Below are 26,900 nucleotides of genomic sequence, written 5' to 3' on the forward strand. Positions count from 1 at the left end.
CTTGTTGAGAAGTAAAATTGCATTTATTCTTTTTTTCTAAAAGGAAAATGCAACTCTAGAGATCATCACATACCTATAGATGTTGCATCTTTATGTGATTTTTATAAAATATTTTTTATAACTTCCAAAAAAAGCAAAAAATTGTACAAGATTTTTTTTGAATTTTTCTACAAGTCTAAAGTTTACTTATTTAGTTAAGAGAACCACATAATAAGCTGTCTGGAAGAGGCTTACCTTAAAATAATTTTTAACACAAATGTTTTCAATAATAATGAAAAGCAAATGCTTTTCAGGGGAAAGTATGAGTTATTACCTTATCAATGCTTGGTTTTGTTCCCTGACCTACAAATCACATGTTGGATTATTTTATTGACTATGATTAATTTGAATGTGGACATTGTGGAGAAATCTAGAATGATTGTCCTTGTCACAAATTTCTTGATTGTCTGGAAATTTCAAAGATAGCCTTTTTATCACAATGTTTGAAAAAGCAAGGCTACATTCACATAAAGGAACTGCTTTCATGAAGCAAAAGATCTCTACATTTCATACTTCATGCTGAGAAAGGTTTGTTCCTCAAACTGATTTTGGAGTTATTCATTCACCGATTTTCTTTAATTTACCAGTGGGTCAAACATTGTGGGATTAAAATATAGATATTTGAAATTATTCCTTTTTCATTGTGGTTTGGGCAAAGACAGAGCCTCAGGGGGCATATAAATATCCATCCAAATCTTGTACTTAAATACAACACATCCTCATACAACATCTACAAACATTTTGCTAAAATAACTTAAAATAAATAAAGACCAACTGTCAGTTGCTCAATGGCACATGCTGTTTGTAAGTGGACCAATGCAATTAAATATCCCAAACTATCAGGGTTTTGGCACACCATTGAATGAATAAGACATAACTCTCAGAGAAGTGATTCTTTTGATGAAACTGGAAAGTTTTCTAAATATAAATCCTGTCGCCAAGTCAACTTTTATTGCATATAGGTTATTTCACTCAATTGAGAGATGCTCACTGTGTTTTCAGATTAATTGCTTTACTTATCCTAAATTAGTCACTGCAAGGCAAACTATGTGTTTTTGCAATCTCCTTATAATAATATATACATCATTTTTTCAAAAATATTATTTTTTCTTGAAATGAACAGTTTAAAATGGATTGCCATGCAGGTTGGCTAAGTAATAGTGAAAATTTACTCTCAATTACAAAACTGATGAGCTTTTAGTTTCTTATTTTCTTAAAAGTTTATAATCAATTAATTTGGTCATGCTATGACTTAAAACATCTGTTAGAGCAAATAATAGTTTCAACACTCTTCAGTTGGATTTTTAATAACATAAACCTATTTTATCAGATTAGGTATTTACAATGTAGAGATATTTTGCTTTATGAAAGCAATTCCATTATGTAAATGTGGGCTTGCTTTTCTAACATTGTGAGAAAAGGTTTTCCTCAAAATTTCCAATCAAGAAATTTATGAGAAGGACTATCATTCTGGATTTCTCCACAGTATTCGCTGTATACTTAGTTATAGTGCTGATTTTATTGTGTTCTCTAGAAGTCATTCAAGTGTCTTTATTCAAAATTAGAGACTTGGAAAACACTTGGTTCATTCAATTTACTTAAATGTTTTAGAATATACAATTTCTAAGGTACTTCGTGATGAACGGGAAATTTCAGATATGTATGGTATATCATCAGAATCCTTAAAAAAACCACTGTTTCGTGTGAGACATGCTTGGAAGCAAATAATTGCAATAAAGTGTGATATGTTCTACAATAGCATTCAGGAGAAACTTTTTTTTTTTTTTTTGAGACGGAGTTTCGCTGTGTCGTCCAGCCTGGAGTGCAGTGGCCCTTTATCGGCTCACTGCAAGCTCCACCTCCCGGGTTCACTCCATTCTCCTGCCTCAGCCTCCCCAGTAGCTGGGACTACAGGCACCCACTACCACGCCCAGCTATTTTTTTTTGTATTTTTAGTAGAGACGGGGTTTCACCGCGTTAGCCAGGATGGTCTCGATCTCCTGACCTCGTGATCCGCCCGCCTCGGCCTCCTAAAGTGTTGGGATTACAGGCGTGAGCCACCACACCCGGCCCAGAAGAAACTTTTATGATAGTACAGAGAGGTGATGTTTAATCTGTTCACTAAGAGATAATGCATGATTTTATTTTAGAGGATGCAGAGTGGAAGCTGACCATGCTTACAAGATGCAGAGGTATTTTGCTCAGATAGAAGGTACTTATGAGATGTCATAAAAATGTGGCACATATACACCATGGAATACTATGCAGCCATAAAAAATGATGAGTTCATGTCCTTTGTAGGGACATGGATGAAGCTGGAAACCATCATTCTCAGCAAACTATCGCAAGGACAAAAAACCAAACACCGCATGTTCTCACTCATAGGTGGCAATTGAACAATGAGAACACATGGACACAGGAAGGGGAACATCACACACCGGGGCCTGTTGTAGGGTGGGAGGAGGGGGGAGGGATAGCATTAGGAGATATACCTAATGTTAAATGACGAGTTACTGGGTTCAGCACACCAACATGGCACATGTATACCTGCACGTTGCGCACATGTACCCTAAAACTTAAAGTATAATAATAAAAAAATTAAATTAAATTAAAAAAAAGAGTACCATAGCACGGAGAATAGGGATTGGTACTTATTGAGAACCTACTGTGTTTTGTCATTGTTAACTCATTTAATTGTCTCAGGAACACCATGAGGTTTTTTGTTTTTTTGTTTTTTACTTTAATTTCTGGGATACACGTGCAGAACGTGCAGGTTTGTTACGTAGGTATACATGTGCCATGGTGGTTTTATCTACATTTTAGAAATAAGGACTGAACTCAAGAAGTTTTAAATAATGTTCCCAAGATTGCATGGCTTGTAACTGTCGGTTGAATACCCAACTCCTCAGGCTCTGACTGCAACACTCCTACCGTTCCACCCTGCTTCCTTCTGGGAATAGATATTTTTTGTTCTAATCAACAAAGCATTTGCAAATATGTTTTCTTATTTAATGGCCTTAGTACTCTTTCACAAGGTGATCACTTATGTTTCCTTTCAATCTAGGGCTACTTCTCCATTTGCATCTGAGGAAAGGCTGCCAAATGCTGAAGAGGCCAATGGCTGTCATATTCCTGGGACCTCTGTCACACGATCTGAATTTTCTTCCAGTTATGGCATGTATTTCCAAATTTATGCTGCATCATTCCTGCCATCTTAGTCCACAACTTAAAACGGAAACCCTCAGTTCATCATCTTCTGATAAACAATATGGTTACTCTTGCCTATACTTTTATTGCACCATTTCTTTCTCATTCTGCTGCACTCTGCCATCTGGAACCTTCAATCCATCCTGAAATTGTGAACATCCCGTTCCTTTTCCCAGTGCCATTCCACTAATTGCTTGTACTAAATCTGACTGTCCTCCAGGATACTTCTTTTCCCACACATCTGAAAAGGCTAATTACTTTCTTAGAGGTTGAGTAAGAATGGGGCAGGAGGTTTAGCAACATTTTATTTATTTTATGATTTTATGCCACTCACATTGCTACTGCAAAGCACTCTGAAAAGTGTGTTACATTTTTGACACTCAGACCATTTTATGTTCTCTCCTAGGTGATATAATCTTCATATTTTATTTCTTTTAACACACTGAGTAGTTCAATACACAAATTTTCAGGGTTCTTAACCATCATCCTTTATCATCTACCCTCTATTCACGCATTCTCTTTCATTTCTCACCAATCAACTTAATCTGTATCTTCCAAAACTTGTCTATCTAAATCAACTATTCCCTGCATGATTTTCTACTTTCATTCTCATAAATATTGTATACAAAAATACATTTTTAGCAGACAGAGAAGAGTTGACATTGTTCATATTGTACTTTAAAGAGGGTCAAGGAGGAAGTTAAAAAATACGTGTTTGTATATGGAATTCTATGTACTGCACTGTTCAGGAATATACCCTTTGTTTCAGGTAAATTTATATAAAATTTAGTTTTTATTCTCTCATACCATCTGAAAATAAAAGGAATAATATAAAGACAATGAATCCTACAATGTTAATTTTTTTAGAACAATCTGTCTATACAGTTTCTTTGTGACTCTTGAAATACTGTCTTCTGATGATTTTCCGTTTTGTCTACTGTGATTTAGCTCCCATATTCCTATGCTTATATTGTATCTGATAAGCTGTTTAAATAAGGAATAAATTCTTAAAATACATTATGAGTAAATGCTTAATAAATGCACATAACATTTTAATTAAAATATGTTGGAACTTAATTATTTTAATTTCAACTAATCTTCATGCTAAAGCCTCTGTCTCAAAAAAATGAACTATCTCATTTCTCTTAAAATAATTAATAGCTTTTTGTTACTTGAAATTCTTGTATTCTGAAGACTTTATTAATTTTATACACTATGCTACAAAACATTAATTGATACATTATGAAATATTATCATAAGTAATTAAAACTAAATAAAAATAAAAACATAAAATCTATTTTGTAATGGTGTTTCCTTTTTCATATTATTGCCTTTATCTTACTAATTCTAAGAACTCCTATTTTTCCGTGAGACTCCTAAACATTAAAGACAATTCTTCACATTTCATTGGATACTTAATTATCTGATTTCAGGTCCATTTTCTTGCTACCTGCTTAATTTGTCTACTGTTCAGTTTTCTGACTCATTAAATGAGCCAGATAGGGTAATTAAAAAAATCTTTCCACTACTTATGAGAGTTTTGGGACACAATACTTCATTGCTACATGTGCTTTAATTTCCCCACCTATATATAATACATCCCTGTTATCATAATTCTGAATATAAAATGATCAAATATATACTAAAATACATGCTTATAGCAGAGCTTGCAAAGAACAGTAAGTTCTTGACGAGTATTTTTTCTTATAAATATCAGAAAGAAAAATAACTTACTGAAGCATGAAGCCAGAAGATAACAGAGATAGGATTGAAACTCATCTCTGACCCTTCCATGTCCAAGTACTTTTTACTGATTCACAAATATTTACAATCAATGGTGAATATAAGTGGGGTCATAGATCAACACAGAATTACGCTTTTATCTATTAGTTATGATGTATCTATTTACAAATATGCAAATAAGGACCTAAAAATTATTGGATTGACTTGGTTAATGTAATTCATACCACTTGAAATCCCTATGCATGAGTCAAATTGACCCCAGTGCTCTAACATGAAAATTGCAAAATATATGTTAGCATTTTGGGGTTCCTTTTCACTTTTTAGGCATCAGACTTTTTGTGTGCAAAGAGGATCACATTTTAAATAATTGGTTTAGATCAGCTTGTTCAAAATGATAAAAATAATTGCATAGGTAGATGTGACATAGTAATATATTAAAACATTCTTCTTGTCTATTTTCCCATTTCATTCAAATGAAGAGAAGTCCTGCCAGTGTACTCTACCAGAACCTCTATCTCAAAGATGCATAGATTTGTTACATTTGCAATAATTACATAATATAGACCCCACTCTAGAAATCTTAACACTTTTTTATTTATTTAAACTATAGTTCATTTATTTTAGGTGTAGACTATCTACCAAACATACAACTTTAATTTAAATATAATAAAAATATTTATTGAAAAATTGTACAGATTGTACATTTCAATTCAATTATTCAAGTGTTTTAAATGCACATTATCACATATTTGTGCACATAAATTCTTCACTATAATGGGAGGTTTCTGGTATAGCACTCACGATAGTTAATCTGACCTGTTCTGTCTAGTACAGTTTTACTCTTATTTCTCAGGAACAAACATTCTATGGCCACCGTCCAGTTATCATTGCTACCAATATACGTAATTTTTATGGAAACTTAAGTCTTCAGTTCCTTTAGGACACCAACATTATTTCCATTTTCTCGTATCATAAGCACATATGATTTTTTAAAATAAACTAGAACATTACTTTTGAAACTGGTTTAATATTTAAATTTCTACTCTAGTTGGATAATCAGCAGCTGACTTCCTTGATACAATGGCATGCTTGTCCGCCTTCCTGGAATCCAGATGATGCAGTTATTTGGCTTACCGTGGCAATACTAAATGATAACTTGGATTGTAGCTTGTTGTAAAAATAATGTGTGAACAGTAATTTGTAAGTGATCTAATTTTTTGTTGTTGGTTGTATTTCCAGCACTTTAGATGCATTAGTTTCTGTAGAATCACCTTTAACTCATAAAAATGAATAATTTATAAGCCTTTATACCCCAACCTGATTTTTAAAATGTTAGCAAACATTTACTGAGCACAGCTATGTGTCTGACTTCAATTTTGATTGTTTTATTGTCTTTTTTACAATAACCCAGCGAGACAAGTAATGTCTTCCTTTTCAATTTATAAATTAAACATCTGAGTGTTAAGGAGGTTAAAGAGCTTAACCAGTGTCACACAGCTAGAAATTTTCAGAATCTGGATTTCCATGCAGGCAGTCTAACAGAGGCCTCTCTCTTAATTATTTTGCTGCAAATAATCAAGTGGAACATTATTACATCCCAAGACATCAAGGTAATAATGTAATAGGTTTAGCAATAAGCCTTTGTATTTTATACATGGATGTCTAGTTGCATTGTATAAAGTAGTTAATACTGTATGATTATTACTTAGCATAAACTATTAATACTTGGGTCGTGTAATTACAAAGACTCCATGAAAAGCATTTATAAAAATAAAGTTTATAAGAGAACAGGTTGTTGGATAAAATGCTGATTTTTTCCACTGGACTCATGTCTTTCCACTTTTAATATACAGTTATTCATAGAAACATCAATGGTCACTATTTATGGAGAAGTTTTAGAGAGATATTTTAGAAATGCTAAATGTCATTATAATCACTTACTCCCACTAGACTTGAGCTTTCAGAAAAAGAAGGAAAGCAAAGGTTACTTAGAGTTTATAAATGGAACCAAATGTGCTGCTTAAAATATTGGAAAAGGAAATGCTTACATTTTACGTTTATTAAAATGACTGCGTAACTTGAAGAATATGTGTCTGAAAGTGAACTACCACCGTCACAGCTATCTTGAATCCATTTTCAAGCAAGGTACACTCTACTCTGAGCATTGGGAAGAAGCCATTGGAAAATGTTCTTCCCGTTATTTTCTTCTACTTCCCAACATTTCATTCTATCTTCAATGTTATTGGAATTGCAGAAATTTAATATGTTGCACGGCTTTCTTTATTCTGTGATTTTAACTAAGGGTTAAATAAGACATGGGAGACAGGCAAATGGTGATAAACTATCAGACATCGTTTTAATGATCTCACTGGAGACCAGCCTGACCAACATGGAGAAACCCCATCTCTACTAAAAATACAAAATTAGCCGGGTGTGGTGACACATGCCTGTAATCCCAGCTACTAGGGAGGCTGAGGCAGGAGAATCTCTTGAACCCGGGAGGCGGAGGTTGCGGCGAGCCAAGATCGCGCCATTGCACTCCAGCCTGGGCAACAAGAGCAAAACTCCCTCTCAGAAAAAAAAAAAAAAAAAAAATCTCACTGGAGAATACAGTTTACTTTATGGCTAAAGGGTTGGTTACTGCTACCTGATTCTCATGCCTCCCTTCAACCTAGACATTGGAGTAACTCACCCAAACAAAAGTTTGTATCAACAGAGCTAAAAAATTTAACCGGAATCACTTCTGTATTATAATTCAGAGACTAGGGAAGAGAAAAAAAAAAAAAAAGTGAATTTTCCAGAGGGTGGACCCTTTAATAGTGTAACTCCATCTCATTGGATGTTGTCTAAAAATAAAATACATACTGTTATGATTTGGATGTATCCCCCAAAGTTTATATAAATTTAATACTCAATGCAACAGTGTTGAGAGATGAAACATTTAATAGAAGATTAGGTTATGGTGGCTCTGCCTCCATACTAGATTTATGCTATTATCTCAAGAGTGCATTTGTTATAAAAGTAAGCTAAGTCCTTTCTTGATCTATGTCTCACGTATGCTCTTTTGCCCTTCTGCCCTCTGTATTGGATGGCACAGCATGAAGGCCCTACAAGATGCTGACACCATGCTCTTAAACTCACCAGCTTCCAAAATTGTAAGCCAAAAATAATTCTATTTATTATAAATTATTCAGTCTGTGGTATTCTGTTACAGCAGCATAAAATGATAATGTCAAATGTCAAATGATAAAGGGAGAGTGAGAGAGCAAAAACAGGACATTCTGGCGGAGCAAGGTGGCTCATGCCTGTAATCCCAGTACGTTGGGTGGCTGAGGTGGGCAGATCACCTGTGGTCAGGAGTTTGAGATCAGCCTGACCAACATGTTGAAACCCCGTCTCTACTAAAAATACAAAATTAGCCAGGCATTGTGGTACCTGCCTGTAATCCCAGCTACTCGGGAGGCTGAGGCAGGAGAATTGCTTGATTCCGGGAGGTTGGGGTTGCAGTGAACCAAGATTGTGCCATTGTACTCCAGCCTGGGCAACAAGAGCAAAACTCCATCTCAAAAAGTAATAAATAAATAAATAGGACATCCGTTTTCTAAAAAAGTGCAAGGTTTTCATTCAACAAATAGAGTCGGAGGGAGTTGGTGCAGTGTGGTGAAGTTTGGTATGGTAGTACGAATGGAAGCAAATTTTGTTGAATTAGTTTATGGAATAGGGACAAATGAGTAGGCACTGGCTGAATATTTTAAAGTATATTAAGATTAATGAAAACTAAGTTATTCCTTGTTTCATTAGTTATTAAGAAAAGGGAAAGTGTGAGTGCCTAACATAGAAACAAATAAATGACTATAAAACTGTCCAATTTTTCACATCATACTAAGTTAGAAATATGTTTGAACCTTCACCGATATTTTAACAAAAAAGTTCTTATGTTGAAACTACGAAAATGGGCTGAGATAGTGCAATTTATTATTATTATAATGATACAAAATAAATATTTTTCTTCAATTTAAATTTTATTTCTTTTTTTCTTTAAAAAGATATCCAAATTATCTGTTTATATTATAACAAAATGATTTTATGGGAGTTAGGTAAATTGGTCAAAGTAGGTCAATCCATTTTGGTAAGCAATTTTCCATTTGTGAATTTAGTTTGGTAATATGCTATAACTGGAAGCTTCATTTATTAAAAAGGTAAAAAGCTAAAGTAATATCAAAAAGGCAGACTGGGAAAAATATATTTAAAAATTCTTTGAAACTGGAGCAAGCTTTGTAGATCATTGAAAAGTTAGAGTATCATGGAGAAATGTTACACAATGCACTGGTTATTAAGAGTTTTCATCACTCAACTAAATTTAGCAGACACTTTTAAGCATTACTAGGTGTCAGACACTGGGTATTCAAAGAAGGAAGTACTCTGTAAGAGAAGCAAATGCCTATGTCGAGAGGGAATAATGAGAAAAGGGAACAATGGAAGCAGTTAAAACCCCAGGTTTCTGGTCTGAATGTGTCATGGTTCTACTATTAACAGTAACAAACAAAAGGAAATATGGTGGATTGGAAGGGGGCAATACAATGAGTTCAATTTGGACACAGTAAGTTTAAGATGCCTTTAGAGATCTGTGTTAAGATATCCAGTAGGCAGTTTTTTAATTCAAGGTAAAGATCAATTATAAATATTGATCTGGAGTCATCAGCATAAGAATTAGAAGAGTGGGAGAGGGTATGAATATCTAGGATTAAGAGGGGAAAGAGAATCTGTGAATACTAATTTTTAGGAGAAAGTATTCAAAAGAAAAATGCAGAAAAAATCTGGGGAGAGTGGTGTCATGAAAGTCAGAAGGAACAGTTTCAGAAAGGAAAGTTAAGAAATTCAAGTTAAGAGGCAAGTCAAGTAAGACAAGAAAGGGGAAAAAATGTCCATTGTATTTATGAATTAATTAATTACTGGCATTGCAAGTTCGAATTTGGAATCATGAAAAGGCTGTCTGTGCTGTCGTTACACTCTAGCACAGATGTTTAATTATGACTGCGTTTTCCTGTGCAAATAAGATCACTTTGTTTCTGTGTCCAAAATAGACAATAGAGTGTTCTATATTAGAAGCAAAACACAAAACATTTTCTAACTGTTTTGTAAAACTGATAGATTAGCATTTGGAATTATGTAGGGTTTTGCTGATGATGGCATTTTATTGTAATATCTGGAATAGAGGCTCAGTTTACTTCAATTGTCCTCATTGCTTTTACCTATCAAGTAGTCATGACATTTGCTCTTTATGTTTTCTAAAAGTTTTATGAAGATTTTAAATGATCGTAATGCAGCCAAAGAATGGCTTGTAAAGAACAACTAAAATAATTTGAGATTTTAATGGGTAAAACCGAAAGTGATCATTTAAGGGGAGAGTAAAAGGATTTATCTATTCTTTTTTAAAGAAAAAAGGATGCTAATCAACAGGAGAACAATACCTAAAAACAGAAAAATACCCATCGCACAAAATATTTGTTTACACAGCAGGTAATAAGATTGCGGAATAAGTACCCTAAGAGTTATTTTAACAGAAAATTAGAGGGGGAACCATGTCCATTTTAGGTGCTGTCTATTTATTGCCTGGAGTCATGAAGAAAGTCCAGCACATGGCCAATGGTTAATTAGCATTTGTTGAATGAAAAGGTTGATATGCTTACTGACTCAAGAAGGTACAACAAAGTCTATCTGTCCTGTGACAATCAGGATTAATCTTATTATACTCTTTACCCCTGTAATTCCCCATTCTCTGAACTATCATCCCCATAAGACTTCGTTTATTTATTTACTTAATTTGCAACTCAACTCCTACCTCTCCTATATTAAAAAAATTTCTACCATGCCATCTGTAACTCAGGGTATATTTTTATAGCAAAATATCTTATATATATATTCAGTCTATTCCTTGAAGGCTTTCTTCACCTTATTACTCTGATTGAACCATGTCTTTCCTGTGAGAACATGACTTCTCATGCAGCCCTCTCAAGTAATGAATATTTTTATTTTCTCACATCTTGTTGCACTGAACCTCATTTCCACCTCTAGAATCTAGAACTTTCTCTCTTTGCTTCCTAAAACTTCCTAGGTTTGGATTTCATGGCAGCAGACTATACCACCCATTACCCACTATAGAGGATACTCATCTATTCTCATTGTGGCCATTCCTCCTTTATCTCTAGCTTATTCTCTTTCTAGCTCATTCCCTAAAACTATTTTTGATATTACTCCAATATTCCCCAACCATTCATTCTTATGAGCGGCTCCTAGACCTGCACTGCCAAATATATTAACCAATAGCTATAGGCAGGTTTTATAAATTAAGTTTATTAAAATGAGTTAATTTCTTAGTTGCAGTAGCCACATAGCAGAAGGACATTAGTCATATGTGGTAGTGGCTATTGTGGCTATATTAACATTCTCATTATCACATACATTTTTATTGGAGAGTACTTCCCTAAACTTCTTTATTTCCAGTAACTGCATCCCCTTCATACCTCAAATTTAATGTTCAAATCTCCAGTTATTTATTTGTTTCTATCTTATTTCTTCTAGTCGCATGACTCTTATGATATATAACTCATTGATGAAACCAAATGTTTCTTTCTGATACACAGTATATTCTCATTTCCTTGTGTGCCCAGGTTCATCAGTATAATCACACCCTTACAAGCACCATCAAATTACTCATTCTTCTCTGGCATGGTCAAACTCAGCTAGTAAAACTTCAAAGACAAATATCAGCTATTTACAGGGCTTGTGCAACTGAACATGGTTCGCTGACAAACAAAATTATACTGAATAGCCTCACATTATATACGTGACTATCAACCTCAAGTGGGTCCTTTGGGCTGCCTGGTATTTATATTATATTTCTAAATCCTTTCAGTCTATTGTTTCTTGAGATGATAATTTCTTAACTTTCCTTGTCATATCTTCCCTTTTCCCCTGTTAATATGGATGGGGACTGTTCAAGTACCCAGGTGATGTCACCCTGTATTCAATTCTCACACTGCTATGAAGAAATATCCCAGACAGGGTAATTCATAAAGGAAAGGTGTTTAATTGACTCACAGTTCTGCATCGCTGAGGATGCCTCAGGAAAATTACCAGCATGGCGGAAGGCAAAGGAGAAACAGGCAGCTTCTTCACAGGATGGAAGGATGGATTGAGTGCAAATAGAAGAAATGCCAGGTGCTTATAAAACCATCAGGTCTCATGAGACTTACTCACCAGCATGAGAACAGCATAGGAGAAACTGCCCCCATAATTCAATGACTTCCACCTGGTTCTGCCCTTGACACGTGGGGATTATAGGGATTACGATTCAGGGTGAGATTTGGGTGGGGACACAGAACCAAACCATATCGCACGCTTCTACTTATATGCCATTTCCTCAAACCAAATCAAAGACATTGCTTCAGTACTTCTTATTGCTATTCTCTCTCTCCAGAGTAAACATTATTCGTATGTAAGACTACAAGAAATTCAGCCATTCTTAAACAAGCAAAAACCAAGCAACAAATAAAACCTGTTCTAACTTCATTTCTCCATTCTCTTTTAAAACTTTCCATCTTTGAAAAATATTAACAACTCCAGTCTTTCAGTTCCTCCCCTTTCATTTTTTCTTGAATGTGATAAATTCTGGCTACTGTGGCCACCATTTCTAGAAACTGCTCTTCTCACACTTGTTGATCACATTGCTAAATACGAGGGTAAATTATAATGGTAGTACTTCTTAGCCTATTAACAAACTTTACAACATTTCATCAGGTGAAACACTTTCAGTATTTAAATTTTGGATCAAAAATCTCTCCTTTTTGTCTCTCCAGTTCTCCTTCTCTTTCTCCATTGAAGGTTTCTGCTCATCTTTCAGTCCTCAAAACTTTGAATTGCTCCAGCTCCAGTCCTTAAAGAATCTCTTTTCCTTATTTCATAATTTGTTAACATATAGGTCAATGGCTTTAAATATCAAATATATAATAACAAGTCTTATATTTTGTAGCTTACTGAACATATCCTCTTGCATGAGTAATAGGCAACTCAAACTTAAAATACATAAAAGATGGACTAGTGATCTTTTTCCCCAATCCTGTTCCTCATATTATTTTCTCAGTTTTAGAAAAATTAAGCCCACCTATTTGGGCAGCATTTTCCTAAATCTTATTTTCAGAAACCACCTCACCTCAATACTCTCAAATTGAAATGTCCACTTCTTCAGTCATTAACTTATCTTTATTTCATTTGTCTTAATGGTATGACTTCTGTGAAAGGAAAATAAATCTTGGGACCCCAAAATCACTAAGCTAAAGGGAAAAGTCAATTGGAAACTGCTTAGGGCAAACCTGCCTCCCATTCTATCAAAAGTCATCCCTCTGCTCACTGAGATAAAAGGAAATCTGATTGCTTCTTTTGGAAAGGTTAATCAGAAGCTCAAAGGAATGCAACCATTTGTCTCTTGTCCACCTATGACCTGGAAGCCTCCTCCCCTTTTTGAGTTGCCCCACCCTTCCAGACTAAACCAATGTACATCATACATCTATTGATTGATGTCTGCTGTCTTTCTAAAATGTATAAAACCAAGCTGTTCCCCGACCACCTTGGAAATATGTTGTCAGGATCTCCTGAGGCTGTGTTGCTGTGTTACGTGTGTGCATCTTTAACTTTGGCAAAATAAATTTCTAAGTTGATTGAGACCTGCCTCACATATTTGAGGCTCACACTTCTATTACATATAGCTCATTGACCAAACCAAATATTTCATTGTAACACATATCATATCTCATTTTCCTTATGAAGAGCCACTTTCAGTTGTGCTGGCCAAATGACTGTCGTTTTTGATTCCTGATTTCTTTTTTTTTGCTTCTCACACCCAAATAGCTCACAATTTTGGCACTATTTAAAACATATCCAGAATCAAAACAATTCTTGCTACTTCCATTACTAATATCACAAGCCAAACTACTAAAATATCTTAACTGAATTATTTCAATAGCCTCTTAGTAATATCCATTCTCACATACTTGCTTCCTATTCTACCACCAACCCCAAATCTATAAAGAACATGGAAGTCAGAACAATATGCTGCATATGTTAGGTCATTGTTACTCTGCTCTTCTTTTACACAAAATTCTAATGACCTATAGCTGCTGTTGACTTTTTAGCTTTATCTTCCACTACTTTTTCTCTTCCTTCACTTTTTTTTCCAGCAATGCTGATCAACTTGCTGCTATTGAACATACCAAGATCTCTGCTTCAGAGATTTTGAATCTGCTGTATCTCTGCTTGGAATACCATTCTCCCAGTAACTACAGGGATTGCTGCCTAATTTCCTGAAAGTTTGCTTCAATGCTGTCTTCTCAGGAGTTATCCTCCAAGCATGCCATTTTAAATATAAATTCTCCTATTTCTTTCTCATCAGCATCATTCATACTTTATTTTCTCCCAATGACTTTCATAGTCTGACACATTATATGTTTAACTTATTTATTTTATGTATACCTCCCTTTAGAATATAAGATTTATGAAAGCAAAGTTTATTTTATTTTCCTTTATTTTGTTCTCTTCACATGAAATTGTACCAGGAAAAGAGAAAGTGGAGCAAGATTGCCAAATAAAACCATCCAACGATCATCCCCCAAAAGGAACACCAAATTGAACAACTATTCATACAAGAAAGCACCTTCATAAGAACCAAAAATCAGGTAAGAAATCACAGAACCTGGTTTTAACACCATATCAAGGAAAGAGGGACTGAAGAGGATAGAAAGACAATCTTACATTGCCTCCATAATCCTTTGCCCATCCCTTGGCAGTGCCTCAAGGAGAGAGAATCTGTGTATTTAATGTGGGGGGAGAGCCAAATGATTCTGGGATTTTGCATTGGAACTCAGTGCTACTCTGTCACAGCGGAAGGCAACACAGGGCAGAATTTCACCAGAGCCCATGGAGAGAGCATTTAAACAGCCCTTACCAGAAGGGAATCCTCTGTCTCAGTGGAAGGAAGCTGAGTTTCAGCTAGCTTTGCCATCAATGGACTGAAGTGCCCTGGGGTCCTGAATAAATTTGGAAGGCAGTCAGGCCACAAAGGACTACAGTCCTTGGTGAAGTCCTCATGCTGCTCTGGCCTTGCAGCCAATGGACGAGGAGTGCCTGTGACACGGAGACACACCAGTTGTAATGGCCAAAGGAGTATTTTCATTGACCCTTTTCCAACTCCAGGCAGCACAGCTAAGGGAGAATTATTATTATTATTTTTTTTTTTCCACTTGGGGAAAGGAGAGGGAAGAGTACAGAGGGCTTTGTCTTAAAACTTGAGTACCGGCTAAGCCATAGTAAAATAAAGCACTAAGCAGACTTCTGAACTTCTCAATTCCAGGTTCTAGCTCCTGGATGACATTTTCTAGATAAACCCTCGGCCAGAAGGGAACTCACTGCCCTGAAGGGAAGGACCCAGTTCTCTCAGGATTCACCACCTGTTGACAAAAGAGCCTTTGGGCCTTGAATAAACATTAGCAGCAGCCAGGTAGTAGTCCTCACAGGACTTGAGTGATACCCAGTACCGTGGTGAACTCAAATTGATCCATCACAGACCCAGTTGCAGTGGCCACAGAACTGTTTGCATCACTCTTTCCCTAACTCCAGACACTACGACACTTACAGAGACAGACTTCTTCTGTTTGGAGGAAAGTGAGGGAAGAAAATAAGAAACTTTGCTTTGTAATCCAGGAAATTATCTTGGATTCTACACAAATCCACCAAGGTATTACATCTAGGGGTCTGCAAGAGCCACAGCATTACATGGCTTGGGATGTCCCCTAGAGCTGATAGGGCTGCAGTGACCAAGACTTAACTCACATTGTTCAATTTATTTTGAATATCTGGAAAGCCTTCTCAAGTAGGATGAGTACAACTAAGCCCAGACTAAGGATTAGAGTAAATATCTAAAACTTCAATGCTCAGACATCAGTGAACATCCACTAAGCATCAAGAATATCCAGAAGACAAAGGACCTCCACCAAATGAATTAAATAAGGCAACAGTGACCAGTCCTGGAGTGATAGAAATAAGTTGCCTTTTAGACAAAGAATATTAAATATCTGTTTTGAGGAAGGAAGCCCAAAGAAGTTCAAGATAACATGAAGAATGAATTCGGAATCTTATCATTGAGATTTAACACAGATTAAAACAATTTTTTAAAAACAAGCAGAAATTCTGCAACTGAAAAACTCAATTGGAAAAGTAAGAAATGCACAGGACTCACTCAGCAGCAGAGCTAATAAAGCAGAAGAAATAATAGGTAAACTTGAAGACAGGCTATATGAAAATACACAGAGAAGAAAAAAGAAAAAAAGAAAAAAATAATGAAGTATGCCTACAAGATCGAAAAAGCCTTGAAAGGGCAAATGAAAGAGTTATTGGCTGTACTCTTTAAAGAGTATATATATATATATATATATATATATATATATATATATATATATATATTGAAAGAAAAATCAGGTAAGAAAACGTATTCAAAGAAATAATAACAGAAAACTTTTTAGTTCTAGAGAAAGATATAAATATTTAGATACAAGAAGGTCATAGAACATCAAGAGACCTTAACACAAATAAGGCTACCTAAAGGCATTTAATTAGCAAAGTCCTAAATGTTAGGTATAAACTAAGAATTCAAAAACGGCAATATAAGAGAACAAATGGCATAAGAAATAGCTCCAGTATGTTGACAACAGCCTCCTCAGTGGAAACCTCACAGGCCAGGAGAGAGTGACATGACATATTCAACTTGTTAAATAAAAGAAAGAAAGAAACGAACAAAAAACACTCTTTTCTTCTAGAATATTATATCTAGAAAAAAATATATATACATATATTTCAAACATGAAGGAGAAATAGTCTTTCCCAAACTAATAAAAGCTGAGGAATTTCATTAACATCAAACCTGTCCTATAAGAAATGCTAAAGAGACTGTATTAATCTAAAAGAAAAGGATGCTAATGAACAATAAGAAATCATCTAAAGATACAAAATAGACTGGTAGCAGTAAGTACTTGGAAAAATACAGAATATTTCAACACTGTAATTGTGATGTGTAAACTACTTATATCTTGAGTGGGAAGAATTAAAAAAACATAAAATACAATAATTACAAGAACTTTTTAAGGGATAGAGACTATAAAAAAGCATAAGTGGAAATAAACAAAAAATTAAGAAGTAGGAGGAATGGAGTTGCGTAAAGTTTTAGTTTTCCCTTTGTTGGCTCGATTGTTTGCTTTTTGTAATCAGAGTTGAGTTGTCATCAATTTAAAATAATTGGTTATAAAATATTACTTGCAATCATGATAACTTCAAATTACAAAAAAGTACAAGAAATACACAAAAATTTAAAAAGATAGAAATTAAAACATACTGCCAGAAAAAAAAATGTTTACAGAAAAGAAGATAGAAACAAAGGAAGAAAGAAACAGAGAATCAAAAAACAACCAGAGAACAATAGCAAAATGGCAGTCATAAATCCTTATGTATCAATAATAACATTGAATGTAACTGAACTAAATTATCCAATCAAAAGATAAAGTGGCTGAATAAATTTTTTAAAAAGAGATCAAACAATATGCTACATACAAGAAACTCACTTCAACTATAAAGACACACATAGACTTAAAATAAAAAGATGAAAAAAGATATTCCACTCAATGGAAACCAAAACAGCAGAAGTAACTATACTCATAACAGATAAAGATATTTCAAGATAAAAACTATCAAAAGAGACAAAGAAGGGCAAAATTATATCACTATGATAATAAAGTGACCAACTAATCAAGAAGATATAGCAATTGTAAATATATATGCACTGAACACTGGAGCATAAAGATACATAAAACAAATGTTAAAATTAAAGAGAGAGATAGACATTAATACAATAATAGCTGGAGACCTGAACACCCTAATTTCTGCAGTGAAAGCTCATCCAAACAGAAAATCAACAAAGAAATATTGGACTTAATCTGCACTATAGATCAAATGAACCTAGTAGATACTTACAGAATACTTCGTCTAACAGCTGCAGGATATACATTCTTTTCCTCAGCACATGGATCACTCTCAAATATAGACCATACATTAGGTGATACAAAATATTCAAGAAAATAAAATTAAGGTATGAGTCTTTTCTGACCACAATGAAATAATCAGTAACAAGAGCAACTTTGAAAGCTGTACAGAAACACAGACATTACACAAAATGTTCCTCAATGACCAGTAGGTCAATAAAGAAATTATGATGCAAGCTAACAAATGTTTTGAAAAAATTAGTAATGAAAACACAACGTACCAGAACCTATGGGATACACAAAAATCAGTACTAAAAGGAAAGTTTATAGCAGTAAATACTTACATCAAAAGGGAATAAAAATTTCAAATAAATAACCTAACAATGTGTCTTACAGAACTAGACAAGGAAAAGCAAGCCAAATTAACAGGAAAAAATAAATAATAGAGATCAGAGCAGAAATAAACAAAATTCTAAAATAGAAAAGATTATTGAAAAAGTTGGTTTTTTGAAAAAATAAACAAAATAACCCAAACTTTAGCCAGACTAAGAAGAGAGAAGACCAAATAAAATTAGAGATGAAAAAGGAGATATTATAACTGATAACCTAGAAACTCAAAAGATCATTAAAGATAAGCAATTATATGCCAAAATTGAAAAACCTAGAAGAAATGAATAAATTCCTAGACACATACAACCTACCAATATTGAACCATGATGAAATCTAAAACCAAAATTAACGAATAACAAGTAACAAGACTAAAGTCATAATAAATCTCCCATCAAAGAAAAGTTCAGAACCCCATGACTTCACTCCTGAATTCTACCCACATTTGAAGAAGAACAAATACTAATTCCACTGAAACCATTCCAAATAATCTAAGAGGAGAAAATATTTTCAAACTCATTCTATGAGGCCAGTATTTTCCTGCTACCAAAACCAGACAAAGATACAACAACATCAATAAAAACTATAGGCCAGTATCTCTGATGGACACAGATGCAAAAATTCTCAACTGACTGCAGCAAATCAAATGCAACAACACAATAAAAAGATCCTTTATCATGATCAAGTGGGATTTATCCAAGGATGTTATCAATAGAGCAATTAGACAAGAGAAAGAAATAAAGGTATTCAAATTGAAAATAAATCACGTTATTCTTTTTGCAGATTATATGATCTCATGTCTAGAAAAATCAAAAGACTCCTTCAAAAAACTATTCGAACAGATCAACAAATTCAGAAAAGTAGTAGGATACAAAATCAACATGCAAAAATCAGTAGCATTTCCATATGCCAAAGAAAAAATCTCCAAAAAATTATAAAAGTAACTCAATTTATAAAAGCTACAAAGAAAATAAAATACCTAAGAATAAACTTAACCAAATATATAAAATATCTCTACAATAAAAACTATAAAATATTGATAAAAGGAATTGAAGAGGACACAAAAATGCAAAGATATTCTATGTTCATGAATTGGAAGAATTAATATTGTTAAAATATCCATACTACCCAAAGCAATCAACAGTCAAAATACCAATGATATTCTTCACAGAAATAAAAAAAAGTCCTGAAATTCATATGGAACCACAAAAGACCCAGAATAGCCAGAGCCATCCTGAGAAAAAAGAACAAAACTGGAGGAATCACATTACCTAACTTTAAATTATACTACAGAGCTGTTTTAACCGAAATAGCACAGTACTGGCATAAAACAGACACATTGACCAATGGAACAGAATAGAAATTCCAGAGATAAATCCATACATCTACAACGAACTCATTTTCAACAAAGGTGCCAAGAATATACATCAGGGAGAGGACAGTCTCTCCAATAAATGATGAGAAAACTGGACATCCACATGCAGAAAAATGAAACTAGACTCCTACCTCTCATCATATACAAAAATCAAATCAAAATTTGATTAAGGACTTAAATCTAAAACCTGAAACTATGAAAGTATGGAAAAAATAGTGCAGAAACTTTCCAGGACATTGGTCTGGACAAAGATTTCTTGAGTAATATCTGAAAAGCACAGGCAACAAAAATAAACATGGACCAATAGGATCTCATCAAGCTAAAAACTTCTCTCCAGCAGAGGATACAGTTAATAAATTGATCAGACAACCTAAACAATGAGGGAAAATATTTGCAAACTGCCTATTTAACAAGGGTTCAATAACCAGAATATACAAGGTAGTCAAACACCTCAATAAGAAAAATAATATAATGGGCAAAATATGTGAATAGACATTTCTCAGAAGGAGACATATGGAAAGGCCAACATATATATAAAATTGTGCAATATAATTAATTATCAGATAAATGCAAATCAAACCTACAATGAGGTATTATCTTACCCCAGTTAAGATGGCTTTTATTAAAAAGTCAGGCAATAATAAATGTTGGTGAGGATGTGGAGAAAGGGGAAACTTCATACACTCTTGGTGATCATAAATTATTACAGCCACTATAGAGAAGCAGAATGGAGGTTTCATAAAAAACTAAAAATAGAACTATCATGTTATCCAGCAATCTCACTGATAGGTATATAATCTAAAGAAAGGAAATCAATAAATTGGAGGGGTATCTGCGTTCCCACGTTTATTGTAGCACTATTCCCAATAGGCAAGATCTGGAATCAACCTAAGTTTCCATCGATAGATGAACAGATAAAGAAAATATGATACATAAACACAGTGGAATATTATTCAATCATAAAAAAAGAATAAAACCATGTTATTTGCAACAGGATGGATGGAACTGGAGGACATTATGTTAAGTGAAATAAGCCTGACAGAGAAATACAAATTTTATATTATTTCACTTATATGTGGCAGCTAAAAATTAAAACAATGGAGTCATAGAGTTTGAGAGTACAATGATGCTGACCAGATGCTGGGAAGAATCACAAGGAGGGAGAGATAAAGTGGGATGTTTCATGGGTACAAAATGTAGTTAGAAAGAATAAGGACTAATATTTGATAGCACCAACAAGGTAACTACAGTCAATAATTCAGAGTATGTTTTAAAATAATGAAAAGGGAAAAATTATAATGTCCTTAACTCAAAGAAATGACAAATGCTTTAAGTGGTGATACCCCCAGTTACCCTGATTTGATTATTATGTGTTATATGACTGTATCAAAATGTCACATGTACTATCTGTACATATATATATACCTACTATGATAAAAATTAAAAAATTAAAATTGTACCTGGTATAAAATAGGTTCTTAGTCAATATTTATTTTAAAAGTAAATAAATTTATAAATAACACTGGTGTAAATATATAAGAGAAACAGAAATCTATGTAACATTTCAAAATGGATGTGAAATCACCTCTTGAGGGAAACTCATTGTCTCAGCTTTATCACTTGATTTCCTAACCTGCGAAAAATAAAAAATAAATAAGCTTCTGAAGTTCCATAGTCCTAACCTACGTCCATGAAAAAACATAATTTCTCCCCAAAACATGACTGATGATGAATAAATTTTCATACAATGCAATATGATTTAACTCATATTCTCTTTAGGTCTCATTAAAAGCAAACATAAGTGCGTAATAAACACAATTTTGTACAAATGTTTGCTGAAAGAACTTTTTCTTTCTTTACTTTTTAAACTTTTATTTTCACAGAAATCTATAATTCAATGTAGCAGTCACCTAATCAAGGTTTTATTGGGCAGTATTTTTAAACATGTTATGACAATTAAGGATGACATATAATACATGTAATACAATCATTTGTTTAATTACTACATCTATTTTTTCAGCTTTATTAAGTTACAATTGAAAAATAAACATCGTATATATTTGAAATGTAAACATGACATTTTAATGTACATATATATTATGAAATGATTTCCATAATCAAGCTTATCAACCTATCCATCACTTCACATATTTACTTTTTGTGTGTGAGAACACTTAAGATAAATTTTTAGGCAAACTTCTAATGTATAATACATTATGATAAACTGCAATTAATACTACATAGTGATAATAAGTATAGTATATTTATGTTTCAATGAATTCAAACAGACATAAAACATATTAAGTATCTTGATTAACTTCTAAGTAAGATTTTGGAAGCTTTTTTTTTCTATTTTAGAATATATATGCTAAAATTTCTATTTTAATGATATCCTTCTCCATTTTCACATGTGCAAATGCTACATCCTTGAAAAATCCTTTGTTTTCTAATGGTCTTTTTGTTATTGTTGTTACTGACTTCTCTGATTAAAACAAATTAAACAAATGTAGTTATTTCAGAATGTCCCTACAACTTTTGTAGCTTCTTTTCTTCTTGTCATTTTTAGCTTTTTAACTTTTCAAACCTGGTTTATGTCAATAAATAGGAACCAAATCATAAATGTCTTTATATCTAAACATATAAATTTCAACATACATGAGTGTATAATTTTACACATAATTATAAGTGCCACATGTCACCACTAGATATGTGCCTTTTGAACTAAGTAGCTAATTGCAAAATCTCTCCATGAAGAAACATCTTATTTAATAAAGATAATCACTGTTGGTTGTTTTATCAGCCACCAGTTTTCTGATATTAAGGTCTAACAGTACCAATTTTAAAAATTCACTAGAAAAGATATTATGGATATAAATTTTTATTGTAGAAATTACTTAAAATCAGTATCCTGAGGTAATTTCATAATAAATGACATACCTTCTAAAGGTCAATGAATATAAATAATTAAACATCTACATCTATAGATAGACAGACAGATGGAGGAAAATGTATAAGAAGAAAGGAAAAAGAATGGAAACAAAGCAATGAGTAATTTCCATCAAGATATTTCAGACAGAAGAAAGTCAGTTGAAAGGGTTTGAAATTCATAAAAGAAGATAATACTTGGGAAATGAATTGTAAACGAGAGACTCTGTAGGAGACTGTAATAGTAGTTAAAGTGATGAAACATTGATTTAAATCTGTGAGAGGGAAGATGAAGTCAAATTGAACAATTTGAGATATTTTTATTTAATAGAATTGAAAGAAAGATGGTCAAGAATGACTCTGGACTTTTTAACTTTAGAAATTTAGTAATATCATTTAAAGAAATAAAGAGGAAAAGAAAAGATTTGAGACCATTTGAATCTCATGTTTTTCTTATCATTTTAGGTTAGGTTTTTGTGCAGCATCCTAATGGAACTTCAATATACACTTGATACTGTGAGCGTGAAATTTTCAAGGCAAGTTGCAACTGCTGATGACTTTCTTAGCAATATAACCAATCCAGACCTTATTTTCAACTCAAGAAATTTATATTCCACTACTTATTGCATATTTTCACTGAGATGTCTCACAGACATCTAAAACTTAATATTCACCAACTTGGAATTTATTACCATTGCTTGAAATCTACTCCTTTTCCAATATCGCTTAGCTTAAAAATAACACTACCATCTCTCAAACACATTAAAAAAATGCTATGGATGGCAGCAGTGGCCTGTTTGGTGCTGCTGCAGCCATAATGCTGGCTTCAGTGAGAGACATGCAGTAGAGGCTGTGCACTCCATGCAGCCAGCGAGAGCCCTGCCCCCTTCTGAGTTGGCAGAGCGGGAGCCGGGTACTCCCTGGGGGCAGCTGCGGCTGCCTAGCCACGGATATGGACCACGGCATCCCTATGCTCTTCGGGCTGGGAGCACGCAGGAGCCCTACCCTCCTGAGTGCAGCTGCAGCTGTGGACTCAGGTACCTCTGCACTCTTGGGAAGGGACTGGAAAGGACTCTCCTTCTTCTCAGGCTCAGAGGTGCCTGCTCCCACTGCCTGGCCTTTCCCCACTCCCGACACCGACTCTGATCTCATTGCAAATTTGAGGCCAAGATCAAAGCTGTTGCAACTCGGCCAGGTGTGAGCAAGCTCCGGGCAGTGCTGACTCCAGACTTTGGGTGCTAACAAGCACAGGAGGGAATCCTGGGCACCATTATCAGTGGTAGAAGGCAGACAGACTCCTTGGCGGAAAGGGGTGGGTCCCTGGTGAAGCCCCACCTTTAAGCGGGAGAAGGCCTGAATCCTGGGGGCCAGGCTGCCAGTCCCTGGACCGGAGTGGAAACTTATGGTGCTTTTTCTGCGCCTGCCCATGGCCACCCAGGAACCAGTAAGCATGCACTTCCCTCTGAAGCCCATAAAAGCCCTGGATTCAGCCAGACTTGAAGAGACATTGGGACGGCCAGCTGCATAGAGTACCTACCCATTCCAGTGTCTCCTCTCTGTGGAATGCTGAACACTTGTCAGGACACCCTGGCTGTGGAGAGGAGCTACCCACTGCAGGTGTTCTCTGAGTTGTTCTAACACTCAATAAAGCTCCTCTTCACCTTGCTCACCCTCCACTTGTCCACATACCTAATTCTTCCTGGGCACGGGATAAGAACACGGGAACTACTGAATAGTGGGGCTGAGAAAACTGTAACACAAATAGGGCTGAAACATGCTCCTTGCTCATCACGTTTCTAGCAGCACGAAGGAGAGAAAAGCTGCAGCCCTTTAGGGAGCCAAGACGTAGGAGCTCCCTGAGCCAGGGCTGTGACACCTTGTTTGGGACTCAATTATATTCTGATTACACTTACTAAAATTACTGAGAGTTTAGAAGTCCAAATGTCTTTAAGAAATTTATTTCTATTCCCTTTTGCATGATTTAACAATTCCTCTCTCTCTTCTTTATATCTTTTTCTTTTTAATATTTATAGATATGTAATAGTTGGAAATTCTTCTTTGTACCTTGTCTCTTGACTTTTGTAACAATGTTACTCTCTCATAATTTTTGTCTTGCCTATTTATTTCTAACACATGGATGGCACCTGGAAGCTTGATTAAAAAGAAAAGCAAAGATATAAAGAAGAGAGAGAGGAATTGTTAAATCATGCAAAAAAGAATAGAAATAAATTTGTTAAAGACAGTTGGACTTCTAAACTCTTAGTAATTTTAGTAAGTGCAATCAGAGTATAATTGTGTAGAAAGATGTCAGCATGTAATGAGTTATATAAAGAAGATGAAGAAATAAAAGCTATTTTATCAAGAAACAAGGCAGAGAAGAAATAAAAGAGAATAAAAATTGTGACAAGATTGGAGCAAATATTGATAAATTTATGGATTAGATAAATTTGCAGAAGTCATTATTAACAGTGTCTTTTTCTATAAAGTAGCATAGATTTTCTTAAGAATTATGAAATTAATTGTAGAATGGGAAATTAGAGATAGCAGCTTAGGTTTTAAAAAGCCTTCAAGTTTTCAAAAATGTCATCTGAAATCAGGGTTAGTATATTATTTCATGCAATTACAGCCTACTTAAAACTAACTCTATATAAATATTTCTTCTAATATTACAAATCTCTTTCAATGTATATAGTATCAGGTTGGTACAAAGTACTTGTGATTTTTGCCATTGGAATTAATAGCAAAAACTTTTGCACCAATCTAATATATCCCTTATAGGACAGGTGTATTTTGTAACTTATCACTACTGAATCCCCAGTGCCTAACATCAGGTCCCAAGTAAATTTTTATGAACAAAAAAATGATGTAGATAAGCCTCCTCAGTGTGTATTATCAACGCACTGGATTTTAACTTATTATCTAGTTAAAAAAATGTTCAGTGGTTTCCCAGTGACTTCAAATTTCTAGGTTTAATTTCATTTATAAAACATTACTCCTTGGCTTAGACTTTAGTTATAATATTTTTTTCTTCAGACAGTATTATTTTCCCTTTTATCATAATCTCACTGTCATCTCTATCCTTTTTAACTTCATGTTGCCTTACATTTTTGCTTATTTTATTTATTTATGCTCTGATTATATATGTAGATTCAGATTCAGCTAAAAATTTTGGAATATCTACTATGTGTTAGATATAGTTCTCTGAATATTTAGATCATTTAAAACTGTAAGATAATAAATCACAAGTGCTGTAACTTTGTTTTCCTCTATTGAAATTTAGCTCAAAATTTACAAAGACACTATTAGAACCTTTAAGGTCTCAGACCACTTTGCAGTTATGGAATTTCAAGCCAATGACCGACAAAGATAGAGAGAAAAGGTGGCAGCAGTGCCTATGGTAGATAATGATGGGCTTGTAGAACCACAGTAACCCAAGGTGCCTCAAAATTATAACAATTGTACTCAAAGAGATTCAGAGATTCCTGTTAGAGGCCATACAGTATCTGATTTCTGTAATCCTGAATGTTTATAAGATTGTGCTTTCTGCATTCTCAGGACATTTCAAGTTTTCAAAAGCAACTGGTTGGGTGAAAGTTAGTGCATTGTTTATTTATTATCACTGATAACTATCATAGTGAGGTACTCAATAAAAATGGGTTACATTATATCAACTCTGGGTGAGATATATAGAAGGGAAATTTCATTTCTCTTAAACATTAAAATGTTTAGAGACACATATCCCGAAATATAACCCTAACATGTAGATGATAATTTGAACCTAGATATTATGCCCAATGGAGCTTGTTAGATTATTAGCTAGTTTAAAAAATACCGTAGTTTATAATTATTTTATGAATACTCTCCCAATACAAAATCCAATATGAAGTATATAGGATAGATTTAATACCTAGCTATCAAGTTGAACAGATGTTGACATGTAAGATCTATCAGTAGTTTTCAAAGTGAAATAGATAATATGCAATAGAAAATCAGTAAAAGAGTAGGCAAAATGTTCTTTTATGTTATGCTCTTCAAGAACATAACCGAAAATATTCACAAATCCCATGAAGTCTTGGTGTCTTATTATACTATTAATTTAAGAGTCAGCTTGTCTAATATTTTTAATGGCAAAACTGCAATTA

Source organism: Pongo abelii, chromosome 3 (genome assembly GCF_028885655.2).
Source record: "Pongo abelii isolate AG06213 chromosome 3, NHGRI_mPonAbe1-v2.0_pri, whole genome shotgun sequence".
Lineage (NCBI taxonomy): Eukaryota > Metazoa > Chordata > Mammalia > Primates > Hominidae > Pongo > Pongo abelii.